Source organism: Pezoporus occidentalis, unplaced genomic scaffold, assembly GCF_034315485.1.
Source record: "Pezoporus occidentalis ecotype Australia unplaced genomic scaffold, CSIRO_AGI_Poc_V1 ctg23, whole genome shotgun sequence".
In the NCBI taxonomy this organism is placed as follows: domain Eukaryota; kingdom Metazoa; phylum Chordata; class Aves; order Psittaciformes; family Psittacidae; genus Pezoporus; species Pezoporus occidentalis.
This window is the reverse complement of record NW_026914180.1, coordinates 973797-997519: the sequence shown is the minus strand read 5'-3', so window position 1 is coordinate 997519 and position 23723 is coordinate 973797. Positions and strand designations below refer to the sequence as shown.

Below are 23723 nucleotides of genomic sequence, written 5' to 3'. Positions count from 1 at the left end.
CTCTCTTTTTCCTCCTGAAAGTTTCAAAATGCCCAACCCCACTTTGTGATAAATCTGTTTAAAACCACAGCTGCTTCCACATCCCTTATGACTGGGCGCCTTTTTTTACCGAGTGCTTTCTATTAGACATATGTATGTAAACATGACTAAATATACTTTGTGTGCCTTGCTTATCCTCCCAGCACTATTTTCTTTCCACTGCTTTAGTTTTGCTCCCTCTCTGGCTTCACATGGCCATTTATTACTCTTTGGATACTTTTTCTTTTATCAAGATGTTTCCTCCAGGAATGTGTCCCGCCAATGCAAGCTGCCTGGCCCATTAACTTCCCAGGTTCAGCTGACAGCCTGGAGTCCAAGTCCCATTGCCTTGTGATACTGAGTGCTTCTGAGATGCAGGAACTGGTTGGTAAAATAACTTAGTCACATGCACAGTAAGAAGAAATACTGTTTAAGGGAAAAGAATACAGTAAATTTTACAGCTGTGCTTAGGTCCCTCTCTCCCTCTCTCCATTTTCCCCCATTTTTGCATGATAATCTGATAAGTGGTTGTGAAACTTTGACTGTTTCTTAACTGCAGCTTTATTGAAGGATTTGCTGCTGCAGATAAATTTGTGCTAAATTTCTCACAAATACGCCAAAGAGCCTAACCCATTGTTGTTTATGAGGATCAATCAGGCTTGTGTCCATATTACTGACACAGAGAAACGCCTTTGAAATCTTTGTTTAAGCATTCAACTGGTGCCATGAATTATCTCTATTTAAATTAGCAAGCTTGCATTTGAGGGTTCATTAGGCTTTCCTGCTAATTGGGTCTTGCTAATGATGAGAGCATCATTAAACCCACGTTGTCCCCACCACCTTGTTAGCTGACAGTTTAAGGGATCATAAAAGGCAGCCAGCAGGGAGGCTACATGACTCCAGAGGTTCTTAATGGCTCTGGAGCTTGTGCAGCTCCGAGTCGGTGGTTTGGTGCCAGCTCAACATGTGTCTGTGCCACAAAAATAATTGGCACAGTAGACGCCACGTTAAAGCACTGCCAGAGGACACGTGTGAAGCACGAGCTGATGGCTTCTCAGCCCTGTGTAGCTGAGGAACACTGCTGTGGATGCTTGTATGTCCTTGTTAATGGTTTATATACAGACAAACCTGAAGCTTTCCCAGGGCAAAAAAGATGCAGGCTAAAAGGCCTTGTTTTAAGGGGATCTTTGTCGTTGTCCACTGTCTAGCTCCCGGCAAAAGTTAATTATTTAGCCCCCCCAGGGTAGGGGATGTTACTATTAATGTGCACAGCCGAGGCGTGTGGGGGTTGCAGGTCCAAAGCCCACTGAGAGCGCAGATGGGCGCAGCAATGTGCAGGTGATGGATGACCCTCTCTCCTCTGAAGAAGCATTTTCTTACAGCTAATGCAGCCCCAGGGGAATCCAACCTACCACTGTCCATCCAATGGCTGCTGTGCATCATTGACCGCTGCTTAGCCTCTAAAGATGAAATATTGCCTTCGTGCTTTGTTAGCAACAGGACTGAGGGCTGGAGTGTGTACTAGCTCTGTTACCAATTGCTTTTATAAAGGGAAAAAGTGGGCTGGGTTTTTGAGCAACAGAATTTTTAATTTTGAGCCAGAGTAGTTTTAAGTTAGTGCAATTAATGGCATTTTTGGTTATCTCCTTTGACACCTACTTATTCACAGACCTGGGGCACTCCTCACACAGATGCACTGTGCATACAGTCTCCTCTGGATGTTCGAGTTCCAGCAGCTGATAGAGCAAGAGCACCAAGGGGCAAAGAAAGTAAACGAATTAGGTAGTTAAACCTCCACCTCAATGATTTAGTGATAATTACATACTGAAAAGCAAACCGAGCGGCTGTTTGCATAGCAACTGCAATATAACTACACCCTAATTACAGTTCTGTCACAGATGAAGCTGGTCACTTAGAAAGCTACTGTCCTACCTCTGTGTCTCCTCTGACGTGTATGCTCTACCCTCTGATGGCAGAGCAGGGGAAGGTGAAATGTGGCAGCAGTAGATGGGTGGACAAACCCACTCACCTCAGGGTGCAGGATGCATGATAGTGTTTGGAAGCACCTTTGTACAAGAACCCTTCACAGTGCAGGGGGATGCTGGAAGCACCCATGAATCCACTGCTGGAGGAGAAGACCTTTCCATGGATGAGTTAATCTCCATGACCCATTTAGAAACAAATTATCACACTACAGATTTTCCCACATGGTGATCCATCTTCTTCTGCCAAATGATCTGAGAGTCAATCTGAAAGTGTCCTGCATATTCCTAAACTTTTCCTGGAGTCCTGATAAAGAATCAAGCACCAAAGCAATTAAGCAACAACCTCCCCTTGACCTAAAGAGGGTAAAGACACAGTGGGGACAAGCAGCCAAACACCCCCCTCTATCAGTCCTGAATCTTGACTACCTTGGAGAATTCATAACAAGTATTAGGTGATAAAGCTCAGAGGATTTAGGGGTCACAACTTTAACAAGGCAAAAATTAGAAGCCATGAAGGCTCACAGGCATCTTTTGCCCTCCTGGACCACTTGAAGAACCAGAGGTGTCCTCCCAGTAGGGACAATGGTGGGTCTGCGGAGGACCCATGTGGGAGGAGAAGCTGGAGGATGGGGGCACCCGGGACATTTCCAAATACAGTGTATGTGGGGACAGTTGGATGAAGCCTTTAATTGTGCAAGCTCTGGAGTCCTGGTTGAAATTTATCACAACCCAGCACAGATGTTGAAAATAGGGCAGATGAATCATGCCCTAAAAGTGCTCGTTTCTGCTGACTACAAAGGGAGCCTGGGGTGACCGGCTCTCCTGGAAATGTCTTCATTGTGGATATATGAAGTCAGGTGAGAGAAATCCCACATCTCCCACTCCTTCATCTCTGTTTCCTACCTGAAACAGTCACTTTTCAAGATAAAAGTCTGTCCCAGGCTCCAGGGCTACTTAATCCTGTACTGAGCTGCTTAAACAAATGACAGCGGTCAGCCGGGTAGAAATTCCTGCGGTCTTGTTTGCAAAGTCAAGTCAATTTTGAAGCAAGGCTGGTTTACTTCAGTGCAGTGGACAAGAATTCAGCAGAAATTTCAGAGCTAAATTAAAGGGTTTTAGTGCAGCCAAGAGGAAAATGAGTGATGCAATTGGCCCACTCTTCCTTGTCTTGTTTATTCTGAGATTAGATTCAAACTATTGTATTCTACCCTGACAGTTCGTGCTTCCCACAAACTCTTGTGCTGCTGACTGCACGTTTTTCCCTTACAAGAATTATTGTGGGGGTAATGGGAAGAATTCGGGCTCTTATCTCTCCTCCACCCCCAAACAATCAAGTTCTGTGCATTCCCACGAGCGAGCAACTCTTCTGAAGGTTTTCCATTAAACTGAACCCCAGGCAAATTGTTGACAAAATGATATGTTTAAATGTGATCAAATTGAACCCCAGGCAAAGTGTTGATAGAAATAACACGTTTAAATGTCATCGTTAGGTTTCATTGTTATGAACCTGCTAGGAAGAGCAGCATCCCTCATACTAAAATTTGCAGACTGAAGGAAACATCAATGAATTAGTTTCCTATGTCTTCTATGCAACCATAAGGCCCTGAGTTTATACTGAAATCAATTAAATTTATGGTGGATAGTTGATCGGGTTGGGGTTTTTTTTGATATTCATTTTTCCCCTGGAGAAGGGAGGGGTTTGAAAAGAGAAATGAGGAGAAACTGGAAAAAAAAAAAAATCAGCACCCAAGGCCAGTTTGACCACGCAGGCTTGACGACAGCATGGGTTGTGATGTATAGACTTGTGCAGTAGGAAATGGACTGGAGCCATGATGGAGCATCTGCCAGATGATAACTTGCAGTCACTGGCAATCTGTGTTGGAGGCAGACCAAAGGTCTGAGCCAATGCTTCCAGTTATCCAGGCCTTTTCTCTGGGTCTGAACTCCCATGTTCTTTACATCCTATAGAATAAGACTCTTCTGCTGCTCTACTGTAGCACAGCAGTGACATCCAGGGGCCATTTCATTTGCTGTTGAGATCAGCCTACTGATATCCAAGAGCACATGCACCTAAGCCAAAACCCCACTGAAGTCGCTTGGAAAGATCCCCATCAATGTCAACAAGCTTTTGATCCACCTGTTTTACTCCGTGTCTTTTAACAGCTAGCAAAAAAAGAGCTTTCGTGCCCAATTACTTTGGTTGCTACCTTTTTGGCTGAGTAATCTAAGAAAACTCTCCCTCAGTCAGCCTTCTGTTCAACATACAAAGTGACGTTGTGTGCTGTGATTCACCTAATGCCACCACATCTCCCCAAAACAATGACCTATGGCATTAGCAGTAGGCACATCCACATCTCTGGGTCATAACAGTAGCATAGCCTCAAGCTTTGGCACCGAAAGCCAGTCCTATTTACTCCTTTAACCACATGATCAACAAACTACCGAGTCAAAGGCAATCAGACATAATCTTAGCCACCTTCATGGGCAGTTTGCACCAAAAACCTGCCAACCTTTAGCCATGTTGGGCGATGGGTGGTCATCTGGACTTGGTGGGGAAAACCTGACCTCAGTATGATTGGTTCAGCTCTCTCACTTGGATTTAATCTGAGTTTGTCAGACTCTATCTCATTACAACTTTTACTGATTTAATTTCCAGCATTTATACCTGTGCAGATGTTGGTAACCTGGGTCACTTCCTAATTTTTTTCTTTGATATGATTTTTTCACTCTAAAGCAGATTTTCAAGGCCTAAAATCACTCTGCCAGGATTTCTCCAAATCTCTGTTGTTTCCTTAAGATCTTTTTTTTTGGATATGTGAACATCAGAACTAGACATAACTTTTCAGAAATGATCCCACTAACGTGTTTGCAGAGATAATATCACTTCAGCACAGCCAAAGATTACTCCAGCCTTCTTGGCTAAGGCATTGATGGAAGTTCATACACAAGCAATTGCCTACCAGGACCACTCGATTCAGTTCTGAGTCACTGCTTTGTGGGATGTATTCCCTCATCTCCTAGGTGTGACCCACATCCCTTGCTCTAAAACATCTGACTTTTCCCATGGCCACACTGAGATAAGTTGTTCAGTGGTTTCCTCTTCAGCTATCGGCACCTGCCTGTGCAACCAGCTTGTGACCATTGCTACTTACCACCAATCCCATTTTTATGCCATTTGCAAATTCCATCAGCTTTCTGTTTTGTTGATTTTGTTGTTTTGGGGTTGGTTTGGGTTTTTCTTTTCCCATTTGCAAATAAGGGGCTACTGCTTTGTGGTTATTGGAGCATTCTCCAGCTCTTTGCTCTTTGCATTTTTCTTCCTCCCACTTTTTCTCAGCTTACATTTCACCGCCTGTGCTTTTACTCCTTTTCCCTAACATCAGTTGGGTCTGGTTTTATTTTTTAAAGGTGGCTTGTTTGGCTCAAATCACTGGTCACAATGCCAGATGTTTCAGTTCGAGGGGAGGTGCAATGAGAAAGGATCACACTGAGAACATGCACTGAACATCTCTGCTTGGTATAGATCAGGCATGCACCACATGACCCAGCATGATGGTCAGCCTGCATTGAAAATGAGGATATGAATATATTCCTCAAAACAGAAGAAGTGCACAGAACCACCGGAGGCAGGTCTCAAGAAACCCCTTGTTCTCAATAGAAAAGTTTTACCATGGTCCAGTAACTGTCTTAATAACCCTTTCCATGGTGTACCAGAATACTAACAAATAGGTAGCAAAGGAAATACTTTGTTACAGACTTAACTACAGTAAGGTGAGGGGCTTCCCCAGGTTCCACAGGGCAGGCTGGAAAGATGTACTGAGTGCTCATGGGAATGAAATTAAAGAAAAAGTGGAAATCTTCCATTTGTATCCTTAATTTGTGTTTGGGATGTCTTGGGCAGTGAGTGGAGGAACTAGGGAAAAAAAGTATCAGAAGTTCTCTGTATAAATAATAGGTGGTACCTACCCAGCTTAATGGAAACAGGCAACAAGAAGTCTCTCAACAGAGCCTTTTTAAACACACAAGCTGTGGTTGGGGTTTGGGGTTTAGGGCTTTCTTATGAAGACGTTAATTGCATTCCTCAATTTCAGTTATTTACAGAGCTTCTTCCCCATGGTTCCGGAGAAGTTCATGATCTTTTCATGGTGGTGAAACCATAATGTCAGTGCATATAGCTCCTTTTCCCATTTTGCAGTTGGAGAGCTGAGGCAGAGCAGGTTAAGTCCAGCATCACACAGCCACAGCTGGTGGCAGGGAGATGCATGTTCAGGAGTTGGTGCTGTTAACACCCTCCCTCTTTCCCCGAATGACTCTGCAGCAGTGCATGGCAGGGGTCGCTGCTGTCGCTGGGGTGAGATGCTATAGATCATCTCTTGATTGGAGGCTGAAGCAAACATGTCAAAGCAGTAGTCTTCTGTTTAAAACCAGCACTTCTTTCAATCTCTTATGCAAAGGATAAAAAGCTTTTCAAAATAGCCAGCATGATTATTCATGACTACTCATTTGCAGCAGTGCTTTTCCATGGCAGCAACGATGAGATCACCTGAATAAAGATTTAGTGGGGGGAGAATGGAAGGCTGAAGGTTTTGCACAAGCAAAGGTGCGGGCCAGCCCAGCCCCCTTGCTCTGGGCACCTGGTGACCCCTGCTAGACCAGAGACCCCCTCCCTGTGCTGCTCCTGCCCCTGACATACCCTCAGCTGGCACAGTGAACTCATCCTTGCTTGTTTTATTTACTATTAGCCACACAGGGGAAGGGCGTGGGGGCAAACTGGGTTTCCTGAGGGAGCTCTTGATGCATGGACACTTGACATGAAGTGATGAATCCTACTAGAACAACCTGAAGAGATATGCCCAACCCTGAAGAAGGAGAACGTGGCAGTGCTGGGGAGGAGTCCAGTCACTGAGGTCCCAGCCTAACTGAAGACTGTTTCCCAGCAGGCAGCCTGTCCTGTCCCCTCCAGCCCACCACTGCCCTCCACCTACTCCAACCAGCAGGCTGCGAGGACTGGAATTTCCTGACTCCCAAGACCTCAGCAGTGCTGCCTTAACACCCACTGAAGTCTCCTTTGCTTCCCCCTCCACACCCCCCTGGTTTTGTTTGCCTGTGGTTTCACACAGGGGAAAAAACAAGTAACCACAGGTTTCCGGGACACCATACTCCCTGCCACCCATCAGAAAGCAGACAACAATATTTAGCCTCTTTGATCAGTTTATTGTTACAGTATATTTAGATGGCGAGCTGCACATTCCAGTGCAGCAGCAGCAGCAGCTGCGAGTGATGTGGTGCGTGTGGCGCAGCCCAGAATGCAGGCAGGATGCTGCCAGTGCAGCCGAGCACTGGTTGGGCTGTCTGCTGTGTGATGTCACCCCTCCTTTAATTTGTTTTCCAGAAAATTCATTGTGAGAAGCGCTCTGCACACGGCTTGGCAGCAGCCGGAGGAAATGGGCTCGGGAGGACGTCAGCTGTCAGCCCACAGCCCCGCTGCCAAGCCCCGGCCGGCAGGACAGCGTGGGGGCCTGCAGGGCCGTCTTCCCTGCCCAGGAAGAGCCTTTGGGTCAGGTCCATGCTAAGTTACTCTCGGTCAATCAGCGCAGTGAGCCCCCGAGCAGGGACCGTATTTATTTGTATGCGTCCACAGCGTGCGGCACAGAACAGTCTGCACCTGTGGATGTGACAGTAAAACAAGTGATAAATAATAAGCCAAAAAGGAGTCAGTGCAATTTAATCTGTATAAGTAAATACGGTTAACTGGGGAAGGATGATCAAGCTGGCTGAGGATGTCCTTCCTTTCCTCTGTGGGTCTGAGGATGTACGTCTAGGTTAAAGCCCTGCCGCATTTAGAGGACACACCACACGAAGCCTTAACTTTTTAATTTATTCGTAGGAGATGGAGGGAGCATGCCTGAGAAAGCAAGCATAAGGTGTACCAGTTGCTGGGAGAGAGGAAAAAGTGGCAAGTCATCTGCTTGCCCTGGTTCTTGTCCTTGTCCTACCTTGTCCTCCCTACTTCCCTCTTTCCCTCCCTCTTTTTCTCCCTTTCCCCTATCCTTCTTTCCTTCCTTCCTTTCTCCTTCTTTTCTTCCTTCCTTCCTTCCTTGGACCTTCCTCACCAGGTCCAGCCCTAACAGTGTTTGCTCTACAAGACCTCCATGACCTCCTGGCAATGTGTCCTGGTTCCTGCTCACCCCTTTCCAACAGTAAGCTTTGCCTGACACATAACCTAGATTTCCTTGGTGCAATGTAGCAATGTCCTGCCCTTCCGGGACACAGATTGTTCCTTAGTGCCCTCAGCAGCCTTTCAGAAGCAGACCACGGCCTGTGTGAAGTCAGTTCTGCATTTCCAGGTATTGAATACATGAAGAAGTCTACTTTCTTTCTGGAAAGGATGTTCATGCATGTTTTCCTTCTGCCACATTTCTTACTAGGGCCATCAGGTGAAATGACTACTGGGAGTAAGGCCACTGGAAATCAGGTCCCTGACTTCTTCCATGACTGCTAAGCCTAAGGCCAAAATTGGGTGCTGTGCAGCAGAAGTGGGTACAGGTGATGATCTGGCTTTAACAGGATTGACTTAACATATGCCTAAATGCTTTGCTGGAGGAAGGCAGAGGCATCTGTAGCAGGTCACTATGAGATGTGATAAGAAAGCACCTGATGACTTTCCTGGGCTTCAGAGCACAGCAATCACTGAACGTTACCGCTTAGCACTGCAGGTGAGCAGAAAAGCAGTGAAAACTCCAGTAAAACTCCTCACTACCTTGCTGCAGGTCACCTACTCCATAACTCACTGGAGTCCTTTTTCCCTCCAAAGAAGGGCAAGCTGAATAATTCAATTGGCCAAATTGGATATTTATTTTCCTTTTTGGAAAAATAACGGCATAGCATTTCCTTTGCCTTGTCCTCTGCCATGCTCTACTGGTAGCTGTGCTGAAGCTGATTGATTAGTTTAATAACAGGCAGTTGATATGCAGCCATAAAATTATGCACTTTTACTCATCAGCCTGATTGAACTCCTCTGCTGACTGTACAGGAGCAGAACAGCAGAGTTACAATAATGAGGGAAACAGCCGAGGGAAACAGCCAAGGGAAAAGCAAGTGCAGTAGTGTTATTGTTGTTGTTTTAAAGCTGAGGAAGAAAATGACTCCAGGGAGGAGCTTTTCCAAAATAAACACCGAAATACAGAGGGAAAATGTTAAGATGTAGTTAGCACTGGTACAAGTGCCATTAAATGTCTGCTGGGGTTGGAGGTGTCAGCAGAGCCTCTTTTACACCCATCTGGTCTATGCTGGGGTTTCAGGAGGTTGGAGCTGACCCTGCTTAACACCCCCTTTTCCCACGTCCTCAGGAATAGTGAGAGGGGCTGGTCCATTTACAGGTTGAATAAACTTGAAGGGAAAATATGGGAATTCAGCTTTTTTTATTATTTTGCTGATTCTGACCAAGGAGGGAAGGATATGAGGATGGAGCTAGGAAAAAACCTAGCTCCCTAGTGCCTGGGAATGTTTTTTTCCCCTCTGACCCCATGCTAATGGCAACAGTGGAGAGGAGATGGTGTGATGGAGGTGTGGGAAGCACCAGGGTTCTTGCAGCCTGGACTGGCAGGCCGTGAATCCTGTCCGTGATGTCCCTACAGCCCTGAGCTCTGCTCTCTGTGTTTCTGGGCACCAGAGGAGCTGAAGTCAGTCTCTGTCCTGTGGGGTGTCAATCATGCTCTCCAAAGTCACTGAAGGGAATTGAAGGTTCCCATTTAGCCACAAATCAATATGCAGGAGCAGGCAGTTGGGGCTTGCTGATGAAAAGCCACACAGCCCCCATCCATGCATGGAGAATGGCATTTAAGACTTCATTTCCCAATAAAATATTTCCCAGTGCTACAGCATGGCTTGCTCAGTTGACAGGCTCCCTGTTTGTCCTGCACACATTCATTTTATTTATAAGGCCAATTTGTCTGTGAATAGGTCAGCCTGCTTTTTGTGCCTGTGGTCCCCATCAGTCTCACTGCTGTGAAACATTTTAATTGAACCTAGCCATATGCTGCCTTCCCAGCACAGGCAGCACACAGAGGGCTGGCTGCCTTGCCACTAGGTCAAGTCTCCATCCAGAAGGCCCAATACAAACCTATCGTATTTTCTCTTTGGGGCAGATCTCCCTGAAGGAGGGGATGGGAACAGGGGAAGGAACAAGCACTGTTGGGTGCTTATTTTCTCCCAGACAAATGCTTGGCAGATGGTTGCACAACTGTTCTTGCCCTTCTCCCTGATTGCACCCCATCCCAGGTTGTTCCTGTAAGTTTCCTTATTTGTTCCAAAAGGCTTTGGGTCAGGCAATGTGTGGCTTGTATGATGCAGTTGGAGATTATACACAGTTGCATACCCAAGGGTGCTGCTTCTCCAGCTATCCCCCTGTTTATTAAGGGTGCCCTCGACTGTGGTTTCTGGGCTTCTCCTGTGCTACCTCCTGTTTCCCATCTCTCATTGGACAGGAGCAGCTGAGGTTGCTGTTGGTGTGTGTTATCTTGTCCAGATTATCTCTCTAAAAGACACAGGTCAGGCTCCACAGCTTCTGACAGACAAATGCTGACCAGAACAGCCACTCTGTCTGGCTGAGGTCAATGTCGCCTGAGGCCAGAGACACCAGTTCAGAGGAATCTCAGGATCCCTGATGTCACTTCCAGCAGACCTTGATGCCTATGCATGGGCCGTTGAATCCTGCTAAGGTCCCAAATGGCCACCCGAGGAAGGCAGACCCTGAGTACCCTTTGGACTGCTTGGGCAGGACTGGGCAGGACTCAGTTTCTGTTCTTGTGCAGTACTGACTTAGCCTGTGTCATTCCTGATGACAGAAGTTTCTTTTCCTTATCCTTAGAAACCTCTGGTGATGGAGATCCATGATCTTCCCTGTGGTGAACCCAGTGCTTCCCCACCTTCAGCTAGAAGAGGGGTTCAGCTGCTTCCCATAGACATCTGGCATCACTTTAGGCACACTTTTTGCTGTGATTCATGATATTCCTGTGAAACGACAGCCTAAGTAACCTCCCAGCAAGAGCACAGTTAGGATTTCAAAAGCTGGAGCCATAATGAACTTCATGCCCCTCAAGCAAAGTCCATAATCATCCAGCTGCTCCTGGCAGGGTTTCAGTGCCAGCTGCAACACATGTCTCCTGGGTATTTCTTGCAGTGTGCTATCAAGCTAGTCCTGAGTCTGCTGAAAGTGGTGGAAGTCTTTTGATATACAGCACAGGGATGGATCAGACACCGCAAAGAACATCCTCACACAAGCCGAAGAACCAGGACTGAGGTTCGGCGTTAAGGAGTTTGGAGCTGGAAGCCTTGAACTCTCTTTCCTCTCTCTGCTGTTGTGGTTCTGCTTCCTTCCTAGCAGTGTGTAGTCTTCATTAGACTTAGTGAAGGAAGATGTGGAGTATGCACCTGAATTCAGAGTGCTGCTGTTGCTAAAGCAATACTTTGCTCCACTGCTAAGAAAAAAGCCTGTGTGTGCCTCCTTGTCCTCTGGGCTGGAGTGTGTCCTCTGGGCTGGAGTGTGTCCTCTGGCCTGTAGTGGAAAAGGTAAGCACACTGTGTTGTAGAAAACACTTTGCTTTTATTCAACTTATTCCGAAGTAAAACAGACCTTGCACTTCACTAGCAAATTGTTTTTCGGCAAGTGAAATGCTGGTAATGTCAAGGTTTCTCTATGCAGTGAAGTTGGAAAACAAAATGTAACTGCTCCTTCAGGCTTCCCTCCCACTTCTTTTTCTGGCAAGATCTCCACTACCAGGATGGAAAGCTTCCGTACTGAAATTTGCCATTGAAGTTTTAAAAGGCAACAATTACCACAAAACTTTCCAAATACTTCGGAGAAAAAACAACAGTAAAACCTACCAGGACTTTTCTTCCTGTCCCTATTTTGAGTAGTTACAAAGAGCCCTTTCCAAGGTAAAATATGTTACAGAAAGAAAGCATAAGAGGAGGCCAAGGAAGCTAACATGTGGACAGAAGCTGCAACAACAAACAATATTCCGACTCAAAGGATGTTGCAAACACATTGTATACACTTGGAAATATTTTTAAACCATTTTTAAACCAAAGCAGAAGTCGAGGAGAATGTAGCCCAAGGCAGGAGAAATATGTGGAGTTTGAATTAGGAGTCCAGGGAGAAGGAGTGATCATCAGCCCTGAGAGGGAGCTTCAGGGCAGCATGGAAGGGGGCAGGAGCAGAGGCAGTGAGGTTGGGAAAGCCCCCAGCTGGGCTGGCTGGCATGGCACATGCTGAGTCACTAATGCAAGAATGGGTCATGATGTAGTCCTGTCCTAAAGTTGCCCTAGCACGTAGAATGGGTAGAACAGCTTGCAAGGTGTCAGGGCCAGAGTCTGTACAGCTCTGGGTAGAGCCTGAAACAGCAGATCCAAATTGTTAACAGAAAGAATGTTCATACAGCAGTTCTTGCCAATTGAGAGGGGGAAACCTACCTAACAGCTAGTGCCTAGTGATTTGCTGCTCTGGGCAGAAGATTTGACCTCTTGAGGTCCTTTCCAACCTATTTATTCACTGATCCTATAAGGACAAGTCAATGTGCTCTCCAGGGTTCTTAACATTGTTCTTGTTCCTTAGCATTTTAACAATGTTAAGCATGATGAAGGGAATGTGGCAAGTGAAGATCGGAATTAATTCAGTCCACAGGGAATATCTTTCTCCAGACTTTGAATATCATAGAATTATAAAACCATAGAACCATTTAGGTTGGAAAAGACCCTTAAGATCATCAAGTCCAAACATAAACCAAACACTGTGACGTTCACCACTACACCATGTCCCTGAGTGCCACATCTACACATCTTCTAAATACCTCCAGGGATGGTGAACCAACCACTTCCCTGGGCAATCTCTTCCAATAATCATTTTAGTGAAGAATTTTTTCCTAATATCCAGTCTAAACCTCCCCTGGCACAACTTGAGTCCATTGCCTCTTGTCCTATCATCTGTTACTTGCGAGAAGAGACCAAGCCCCACCTCACTACAGCCTCCTTTTAGGTAGTTTTAGAGAGTGGTAAGGACTCCCCTCAGCCTCCTTTTCTCCAGTCTAAACAACCCCAGTTCCCTCAGCCATTCCTCATAAGACTTGTGCTTCGGACTCTTCACCAGCTTCATTGCTCTTCTTTGGATGTGCTCCATCACAATACACATACAACCCCAAGTATCCTACAGAAGGGTCTTAGTTCCCATTACAGCACTGTGGTTTTACAGACTTTTCCAGCAGAAAATGGCTTCATTTTGGGTATATTCCAGATCATCTCCATGGATTTTCCTTCTCTGCCCAGAGAGTTACAATTGCTTGAGAAATGGGAGCGTTGCACCTAGTCACAATAGAGGCAGGTGCACAAGGGATAGCTCTGCTGCATACCTCCAAAGCTCTTTTTGCCATTTCGTTGTTCTTCACTGCCCCCCCCCCCCCTGCCCCCCAGGCCCCATCTCTTCCCAAGAATTGCCTTTCCCCCTTTGTGCTGTAACACTAACTGCCATCAAACTGGAGCTGGCAGCCACTTCTCTCTGTGCTCCAAGGTCAGCCCTCCCTGCTGCTTTCCCAGCTTCTCCATCTATGCAGGCAGAATCCTCATAGTCCTTGTTTTTCATTTGGTACAGAGAAATAGGAGAGGACTGGGGAGGAGAAAAGAAGAGATAAGGAAAGGGGCAGAGGAAAGAGAAGAAGAGAAGAGATGGTAGAGAAAAGGGAAAAGGGCAGAGCCAAGGAAAGAGGAAGGGGCAAGGAAAGGGGAAGGGACACAGGAATGAAAAGGTGCAAGGGAAGAGGAAGGGTCAAGGGAATGGGAGGGAAGGGGAAGGGGCAAAGGAATGGGAGGGAAGGGTAAAGAGGAAAGAGTAAGATTAAAAAACAAGAAGTATTTTATGGAAAGCATAAGGAATATACTATGAAGCAAAATGCAGGTCTTAAATGTACTTCCTGTGTTTTCCCTTCTCTGTGGGGTCTTAAATGTACCGCTTGTGTTCCCCTTCTCTCCCAGCTCTGTGGCTGCTGTGCACTGCAGGGTGATCACTGCCTTTGTTTTCTTCTTTTTGAGCGACCTCCCGGTCACTCCAAATGTGGCAGTAGCCTGCAGAGCTGTGGATCTCTGCAGCAGCCCCTTCCGGATTGGAGACACTCTGTCACTGGACAAGAAACTTGGCTTCAAACACCAGAGAGCAAATTGGTGTCAGATGCAACAGAGCCACCAGGAGCAAGAGGGAGAAGGGATGAAAAGCTGGGGGCTTGGACTCAGTCATTATTGAGCAGTACACCCAATAATAATACTCTATGAACTGCATTGTGTCCAAATGTCATGAATGCCCCTCAAACACCACCTCTGGAAATAGAGAATTTCTTTATGTTGCCTCACTGCCGAACTTTGTACCCAACATACTGATGAAACCTCAAACAAAAGCAACATGTGGCAGAGTGGAGAGTCTTTCCCAGGTGGCACTGCTTTATTTTGTGCTTGACATTTAGCTATCACTGACGGGCACATTAAAACCATGATAAGACAAATATTTGCTCAGCATGAAGAGATGGTCATAGGTAAATTGCCTGACATTACATCCAGCATGTTTCATGCAGCATGAGATGCACAGGCTGGAGCCATGAAAATTGCAACCTCTGACCATTCACAGTCCATTAAAGATAACTTACCCCTTCGGGAATTCCATCTTCTGGCTGAAAGTTCAATTTGTCATGGGAGCAGCATTGATTTGGAAGTACAAGGTTCTGCATTCGTCTACCTAAATCTGTTGAAATACTGATGGAGCAGTTGATGTAAGCCAGGACACAAGCATCCCATCTTCCAGTGGATATCAAAAATTAACCAGGTGAGTTATGGTGCTTCTAAGGTGCCTCTTTCTCTCCATGGCCTGCTAAGGTGTCTACTAGCTGCACGCAAGGCTTGGTGTGGGGAATATATACTGCTGCTCTTAAGTGTGCCCTAATCACTTGTCAGCATCACTGTTAAAAAACCTGCCTCCTTTCTAATGTAAATTCACCTGCACTTCAGCTTTCCAGCTCTCTGCTATTGTCACATTTTTCTCTGCAGTGTACCTTGTATCCTCTACCCTTGGAGGCAATCTTCAGCTGTAATGAAGTCCGCTCTCAAATTTAGATTGTCTGTTAACCCTCAACCTGTGGGGGGCCTCCAGCTCTCAGGTTATGTTGGTGACTCACCATGCCCAACTTCCCAGCACTGTTTTAGCAGGAAGTTTACAGTACTTGTTTCATTAACACCCTGCATGGAAGCAACCTTACCTCTGCATCCCTCTCATATTGACTCAGACCTTCACCTCCAGGATGACACCATTCCCTTCTGACCCTCCTTTGGAGCGAGTTCATCACCTGCTCTTTGTCCACTCTGATCACTTTATCTTTTTGCACTGTCACTGCTCTCCCCATGACCAGATGGGAATGTCCTTCCTTTGAATGTCACTAGCTAGTAAACACCGGTCCCAAGGCAGCCGTTAATTTTTCGTCCAGCGTTGAATTAGTCCATAGCCACCATACTGAGACCTCAGCTGAATGATTTCATTTTTGATACATGATATTGCATATTCAGAAATGACCAGCTGTGTTTTTAGAAACACTAATGCTATTCTGCTGCTACACACAGGTTTCTCAGACTGACATCTCTGTAAACCAAAGTCTTTTAATTTCTTCATATTAGAGGCTGGAGCTATTCTCCACTTTAAGTGCTCATAGCGGATCCCTGCCACTACCCACTCTTGGGTAATGTTAGCTCAAAAATGCAAAGGCATGAAAGACTCCCTGGCTCTGAGCTACCAATAAAGCTTAAATGGAATATGCTATTTTTATTAATAGGTGTCCTCTGCTCCTTTCCTCCCTTCCATCTTCCATCACACATAACAGCCCATTACTGCAGCACTCACCCGAATCCTTTATTTGTCACCCAGACTCCCTACAGTACTATATAAACTCCTGAAGAAGCTGTCCTTCTCTATCACATTGCCTCAATCTGCACTTGCTGCATAAAATCTTTTGTTTTACATTTGCCTGCTTTACTCCTGCCCATTATGTCTGCAGTTTAACACCTTTTTGCCTGTATTCTCTAGTCTCCAACCAAAGAAAAAACACAAAAGTCTTTCCTACCCAGGAGCTGTCAGCTTGTTTTGTTATCTGCCCATCTTTGTCTTCTTCCACAAAATCAAAACTTTCAGGTGCATATTGCAGAGAAGACAGCACACACCAGTATGTATTGCTTTCTTCCTCAGCATGTCACAATAATCTCCCAGATGCTCCCCTTTCCAAATTATTTCTTTTTCAGACTCGCGGGTTTTCTGAAGTCTGTGCTGACCTCTGCAACTCCATGTGATGCTCCATCTATTGTTGACTTCTATGTGCTTACTTACTAGAGGGGAAACTGAAAACATGACTTTAAGGTCTGGCTGGTGGATCTTCTCAACCCATGGCAGACCTTATTTTGTCATTCTGTAAAAATAAGGTCTGCCATGGATTGATCTCTGATTTTGATCTGCTGAAGCCTGCTCTGGCTTAGCTCCGGGGATGCTGACTGAGGGTGGATCTGTGAAGTGCTTCCTGTGCTGTCCTTCATCTCATGTGGGGCCATGTCAGCCCATAGAGAACCAAGGATGGGCAAAGCCAATCTCACGTGCATAGTCACCAGTTATGGCTTTTAGCACAGAGGGGTCTCCAGAGTATCTGTTCCACACCCCCTGCTCCACCATATGATGCAAAACAGTTCCCAGTATGAGCATCATGCTAGTCACCCTCCCTAAGGACAGCCACAGCAGATGAGCTCTCCAGAAGAGAACATAACCCACAGGTTTGAGTTCAGTACACGTGGACCTATTTTAATGGGAGTCAGCCCCTGATATCTCAGCATAACCAAAACTCTGCATTCAGATACAGACTGGACTGAAGATGTGTCTGGGTTTATAGGTACATAATTGTCTCTCTGTTTCTGTCTCCATGTAGGCAGATGATGCCAACAGCTGGACCTCCATTTCAAGTATATTTATATGTAAGTGTATACGTGCATGGCCAGTGAGGTGTATTAAAAACAGTTTATTTCAGAAATAGCATAATTTTTCCTGGCGAAGGAGAACAGCTTCTCTTATTTTCTGTGCCACTTGTATTTTTGGCTTAGAAAGGCAAAATGCCAAGGAGCGACAGCATGTTTACCTAAGAGCAGCTAAAAGAGCTGTGTAGCAATCAAGGTATTGAGTGGGTTGGGCTGAAAATAGATCAGCTTGGGAAGACTTTGATCAAAAACATTCAGCAGGGAACTGGATGGTTGTGAGCGACAGTAACAACCTCTTCGGGCATATATATACCCAACTTGCAGAAGCTAATTAGGTGCAATGCTTTAGTGCAGTGTGTCTGCGGTCTGCCTCACTGACTCTGTGCTGTAGCTACCCCAGTTGTAGGGACTAGATTTTCCGCTCCCATCCTTTGAGGCTGAACTTTCTAGGTCAACACGGAGGTGAAGAGACACGTGGAGGCTCTCCCTGCACAAGCACTGAGCAAAGTGTATGGTCCTTCCTCCAGTCACTTCTGAACCTTACCATGAAATGGTAATTATAATGATACATTATCAGGAATGGGATCTTGTCGCCTGGAAAAACCTATTTTGAAAAGGTGCTTGTGGCCTCCCTGGGACACTACTGAGTCCTTCACCTCAACCTTTCTGGGGCAATTATTTTTGTTTAACCCCTTGAAGCTCCCCTGAGTTCCCACTAAAACAGGCTCCAACCCTTTTCCAAGCTGGTAAAGTTTTGCCTCCTCCTTTCTTGATGAGCAGACGTGCCCTGCCCTCTGCCAAGCCTAAGCTACCCATGCGATTACCAAAATATTTGCCTGCAGCTTCACGTATCTCATTTTATACAACACCTTGTGCCAGCTCTCCTTTCTGGGCATGTCTACATAGCTATTTTGGCCCAGTGTCTAGGTCTGGCATGTCTCTTGGCATCCTGACAGTCACGACAGATTACAGAAGAAAGCGTTCAAGCTCTTTCGGTGGCTCCAGGAAAGCTCTCACCCTGCGACAGGAGAGCACAAACACAGCCCAGGCTCTGGCTTTGAAGGTGTGGGGATATGACAGGTCTAGTCATGGGCCCTGGGCTCAGGTCCAGACAAAACGAACAACAGCGTCATGTCTTTGTAGCACTTTGGAAGAGTTTCCGGTCCTTAATTGCCTTATTTTGTAGAAAATGGCCTAGGTTATTGCACTATGAAGCTTTTTTGCTTGCACTTTTCCTCAAACATCAGGGAGAATTGGTCATGGGCTGGGAAAAATTTGCCCACCAGATACAGCACCGCAAAACCAAGGGCACTCCTCGGACTGCTGACTATGTAACTTCAGTTACAGACTTCAGTACCTACTATTATCCTGAAAACCATGATTACTTCAGGATTTTGCATTTCCAGAGCTGCCAGATCCCTAGTTCTGTACACCATCAGTGGGAAGAAATAAAAGCACCATATAAGGTTTGTTTGAACAGGGTCCTGCAGATCCCCACCAGCTGCAGAGCATGCCAGGTCCATTGCTGTTCTGGATGATATTGCTCACAATGTCCCTCCAGCCCCGTGCATGTTTAGGGCTTTATCATACTCCATAGTAAGTGGTTTGAATGTGGTCGAAGTTATTACCTGAGGTTTTCCAGCCTCCTACATTACATCTGGCACAACCAAGCTGAGGGTGTCAGGGTTGCTGTCTCCAAGTCTCCTCCTCCATGTCATACCAATGGCCAGGGTAGTATTTTAGCACTCTGTAAGAGGCTTAGAACCCAAATTACTATTTGAACATAATGATACCACCCATGCAATTCTCCTTGCAGATCTTGAAAATTGCAATCCACATCAGTCCTTTCTTAGATCAACTAATAGCACAAACCTCACTGATTCCCATGTGTACTGTGGCAGGCTCTAAAAAGCTTGTGGAGAAAAAAAAAACAACAAACAATTGTTGGCACATTTTGGTATAGAAAGAGGAAATCAGAGTGAAAAATTATAAAAGGCAGACCTTTGCAGTGCCACTATTTTCATCCTGGGTTCATAATGCTTTGCTGGTTTCCTGCCCTCTGGTAAAGCTGAATAGACTTCCAAATACAAAAGGTATGAGGACCAGCAGCTTGTTGGATGGTTTCCCATCAGAGAAACCTGTGGATGGCAGCAAGTCCATGACATCTCCTAAGTGAGATCCAGAGGGGCTGGATCCTCAGCCTTGGGAAGCAGCGGGCTGCAGTTTCATAGAAAACAAGACAGCAATGAAATATGTGACCTTCCAGTGCCATTCTGAAGGCCTTTCCTGCCTGATGGAGGAGGCAGTAATGGGATTTTTCTGTCCATCAGGGAGTATAGGCAGGGCTGTGTTTTCTCCCTCTCATTCTTTAGTCAGAAAGGAATGTGAAAGGAAATGTCAAGATTGGTATGAACACCAAGCATAAGTTTTAGCTTATGCCTGAATATTTTAGGGTACTGTCTTTTAGGATGCTTGTTATACTGCTGTATCATGGCCCATGATACAAACCTGGCCTTTGGTTTGAGACCTACTGGTTTACAGGAGAAGATTTCAGAAACTGAGGTAGATGGTCAGGAGGCAGGGCATTACTCCTGCATGAACCTGGTTAGTTACTGTGGATCAGATGATACTCCTCAATTCTTAAATTAGGTAATTTGACCTTAAATCTAAGCCCATAGATGCAACAATAGAAAGAGCAATTCCAGGAGTAGGCTATACATTCTGTAGCTGTGCACAGAATTACAGCAAAATAATAACGCAGGTCCATGTTTTATTACCCTGTGGTTCCTGTGCCTTTTGGGTGCTCAGAAGAAGGCTTCTTTTCTTTCTTTTGTTTTGTTATTTTTTTATTTTTTAATCCTAACATTGGTGTTCCCCTACTTGCTAATTTCATGGGTTTCAGCTTTAAAATGGAGAAAATTAATGGAACTGGAAACACATCACTGCTGTCTCAGTGTTAAAGACACCTGACAACATCCCAGCCCTTGTCTGTTTATAGCACCTAACAGTTTCTGTCTCTTCAGATGGGCTGCTGGGACTGACTACTATTATGGGCAAAAGTACCATACACAGCTCATCAACTACAAAAAACAGATACAGATGACTAGCTGTAGAGATGCTTTATCTCAGCATGTGATGGGGACACTGAAGCAGTCCATCGCCAGGGGCTCAGGGCTTGATTCTGGTCATAGCCAAGATTCCCAAAGATACCCAGTGACTGCTATCCCTAACAATGTCATGCAATTAAAAATCCCAGGTGCCAAATAATCCCTGTATAAGCAAGCAGACACCAGCCCATCAGCCAGGTCCTTACTTGTTTGCATTCTATGCACATTTAGAAGCAGGCAAAAAATAAAATACCATGACCTCTTAAAGACCACTTGTATTTTGTATCACCTCAACCTCATGTCACATTCACTCATCTGCAAACTGGAGAAAATTATCTGCAGAGCTACCAAAGCTCAAAGAATAACTCTAGTCAAGGGCTCTTTATTCCCTGTGCTTTCCAGGCAGGGTTTATGTAGTTGACAGAGATATCATGTTATTTTCTAGGAAAGAATTTCAGGGAGGAAAACTGGTGGTTACCCAAAGCAGTTTTGTGTCCTGCCACTAGAACCCAGGCAGAATACCTGGGTCCCTATGCAAAAAAGTACTTTGCTCAGCCAGAGGGGAAGTCACCATATCTTGGTGACCCTCCCAAGGTTTGCTCTTAGTGTAGCTGTTGGTGGGCTCATGAGCTGCTTCACAACCAGACCCTGACCCCAGCACATAGGGCTTCTTGTGCATTTCTGTTTTCATTTAGAGCAGCTTGTCTGTCCAGGCAAGAGCACAGCTAGATACCAAGCCAAGCTGCAGGTACCAAGGGGACAGGAAAAAGCAGCTGTGGGCAATCAGCAAGCATTCAACCTAGACCATCTGCTGCTGTTGGATTAATCTCTAACCTGTGCTCTCAGCTGGCCAAGGGGACCTTGTTAGGCTGAATTTATGTTTGTAGCTTCAAGTTACAGCCTGGCACAGTAAAATAAACCAGCACAGACTCTGAGTTAACTTAAAAAGCTGGGCTGTAGGTTAGAGATGGAGAAGAACTGGAGGAGCTGAATGAAACCATCACTGTGGGAGGAGGAGATAACACTGCTACAGCTTGGGCACAGCCAGGGCACCTCCTAAGGAAAGGATGGAGATCCCCAAGGTAAAGGGGTGCTTGAAAAGAAGCTTGAACCAATGAGCAAAAGCGCTCTCCTGCTTGGGATCAAACACTGTGTGCTCTGAACAAGCAAATTTGAACCATTGTTTCTCTTGTTACCATTGTTTGTCTTGTTTTGCCTTGCAAACCATCCTCTGCCAGAGGAGTAATAATTCTGAAAACCTGGAAGTATGGCAGAGAAATGAGGAGATTTAATTTGTATTTTTTTCCCGAATTTCCTTAAAAAAAAAAATAAATCAGACATTTTCATTGCCACACAAAGGTAAGGACAGAAAGAGAGGAGAAATGTCTGGAGAAAAACTTTCTCCTAGCTTTCTTGAATGCTGGAGCAGGAGCAGACAGATGAAAAGCACTAGTAAGAAGAAGTAAATTTGAGGAGTGGATGTGAAGGCTGACATTGCTCATCTGATTCCTCTGCAAACCAAACTGGCAGTCTCACATGACGGTTTCAGGTAGCATCTGACAGAGCCTTCCAACTCATCAGCGTGTGGGTTTTGGGTGTGTTTGAGTTAAGTTGCCAGTCATTTGAAGTCTCCTTTTACATACATGGAGGAGAGCTGGGCTGGTCAGACCCAGCGTTACAAAGCCTCTTTCTAGGAAAGAAGCTTTGCGCAATAGAAGGGAAAATAGGTCGTTGTCAGGGTTTAGGGCATCTGCAAAAGACAGTAAACAAGTGGTGTGATGTGGCTGGGTGAGATGGGAGGTCAGCTCCGTGCAGAGCAGGATCTGCCCCCTGCTCAAGAGAAGGCTGTACTTGCAGGAGGGTTTGGCTGGGAAGAAAGTCAGCTTTGTGCTTATGGCAGTGGGACTCGCATCACTACCCTGCCCTGATTCTCCATGTGACCATTTAATCGTTTAATCCCTGTGCCCTGTTGGGGTACAAGGAGGCATCAAGTGCCCTGTGAAACCCAAGGCTTTTTGGGTGACAAGTTGTGTAGGGCACTGGGCATGATGCACTCAGAGCATACAGAGCTGTTGGCTTCAGTGGAGCTCCTGATAAGCGTGGAAGTCTAATGGGGATGGGAGGCCAGTGGAACAATTGCACCAGCCATGGTCATGGCAAGCCCAGAGCAGAGCCTGCCTCAGGGAGACTGAGATGCAGAAACAAACATGAGGCAAAAAATAACAACCACCAACCGATTGCAAAAGCACCACAAGTCCTTAAAAAACGCCCTCAGGCATTCACCAATCAAAATCCCAGGGGAGCTCTGTTGCCTCCCTGGATGATACTGAACCACATCAAGTTACCCTGCCACCACCCCCCTGCCTAGGGCACAGGGCTGGGAGAGGGGAGGCTGCGGCACACACCCGTGCATCGCCTGATATAAGAAGCAATGGACGGCTCTGTCCTCCCAGCACGGGCTGCGGTTTCACCCGTGCCGGGAGGGTACAGGCTGTGCTGGAGCAGGGCTGCGGCACCCGGGGGGCTGCGCGGGGGCTCTGGAGCACATCTGCCAGCCGCCTGGCCCCCACCGCCAGCCCACCAGTACATCTTGTTTGTGTTTTTCTGCGGAGAACACTCCCAGCGGGTTATGTCAGAGGTGAGGAATGCAGGGCCACCCTGTGTCATGAGATCAGACTTACATTTTTAGGCTGAACGCTTACCGTATTTGCTGGGAAGCAGCACGCAGGCGGCACACGGGGCCCCGGAGGGGTGGGAGATACCCCTTTGCCTCCATCCCTCTTTTCCAACCCTCGCTCCAGCAGAGCCGGGTGGAGCGGATGGGGCCAGTCTGCTGGAACAAGCTCTCCCTCTGTTCCTTGCAAAGGAGCAAGAAAGGAAACGCAGTGAATTAACGCAAATGAAAAGGCAGCAGTGAAATGCGGCCAGGCGCCATGCCAAGCGCTCAGAAAACACTCTCAGAGAGACGTGGTGGTGAGCTGCTTTTTTGCTGCCACTGAAGGCATCTGCACCCTGGATTGCCCCACTGGGGAAACTCACCCAAGCAGCAGTACCTACAAAATAGCACCTTCCCAGGGGCTGAAAGCATAAGGAGAGACACAAGCCCATCCAGGACCATCAGGGAGGCTGGGAAACTGGGCTGGAGAGCTGGGCCAGAGGCTCTTGACATGAAAGACATTTGCAGGGTCTAACCCAAAGCACCGTGCAAATCAGTGACTTGCCCCCATTTTTGTTGCTGGGAGCCAACCTTTACATGCAAGCTTTCTAAAATTTCTTGTAGGAGTCCTTCTGCTCATGGAAAGCTAATGCAAAACCACTCTGCTGATGCCTTCTATGGTCACTGCAATGCCTGTTCCCTGATTTTCCCACTTAAGATTTGGAGGGTCCTTTGCAGCTCTGCTCCCCTCCTAGGGCAGAAAGAAGGGAACCACTTTGATCCTGGTGCCACCACACAGAAAACCCACTGAAGGCAGGGTTGGATCTTGGTGCAGGAAAAGGCTCCCCTTCTTTGCTCTGGCAAGGATTTTGTTTTCCTTTTTTTTTTTTTCCTTTTCCTGAAATAGCTACAGTAGTT

The 23723-nt window shown here is 46.3% G+C and overlaps 1 long non-coding RNA gene across 2 annotated transcripts; it reads right to left on the bottom strand.

The window, feature by feature from the left end:
• Positions 1-16845: 16845 nt before the first annotated feature.
• LOC134165026 (uncharacterized) lies at positions 16846-23118 on the bottom strand. 2 transcript variants are annotated; one of them, XR_009965333.1, is made up of 2 exons: positions 22852-23118; positions 16846-18954 (listed from the first exon to the last, which is right to left on the bottom strand). It is a non-coding gene; the product is annotated as an uncharacterized LOC134165026 (long non-coding RNA). The 2 variants fall into 2 exon arrangements; XR_009965332.1 differs by having other exon boundaries at positions 16846-18799.
• Between the last annotated feature and the right edge of the window lie 605 nt (positions 23119-23723).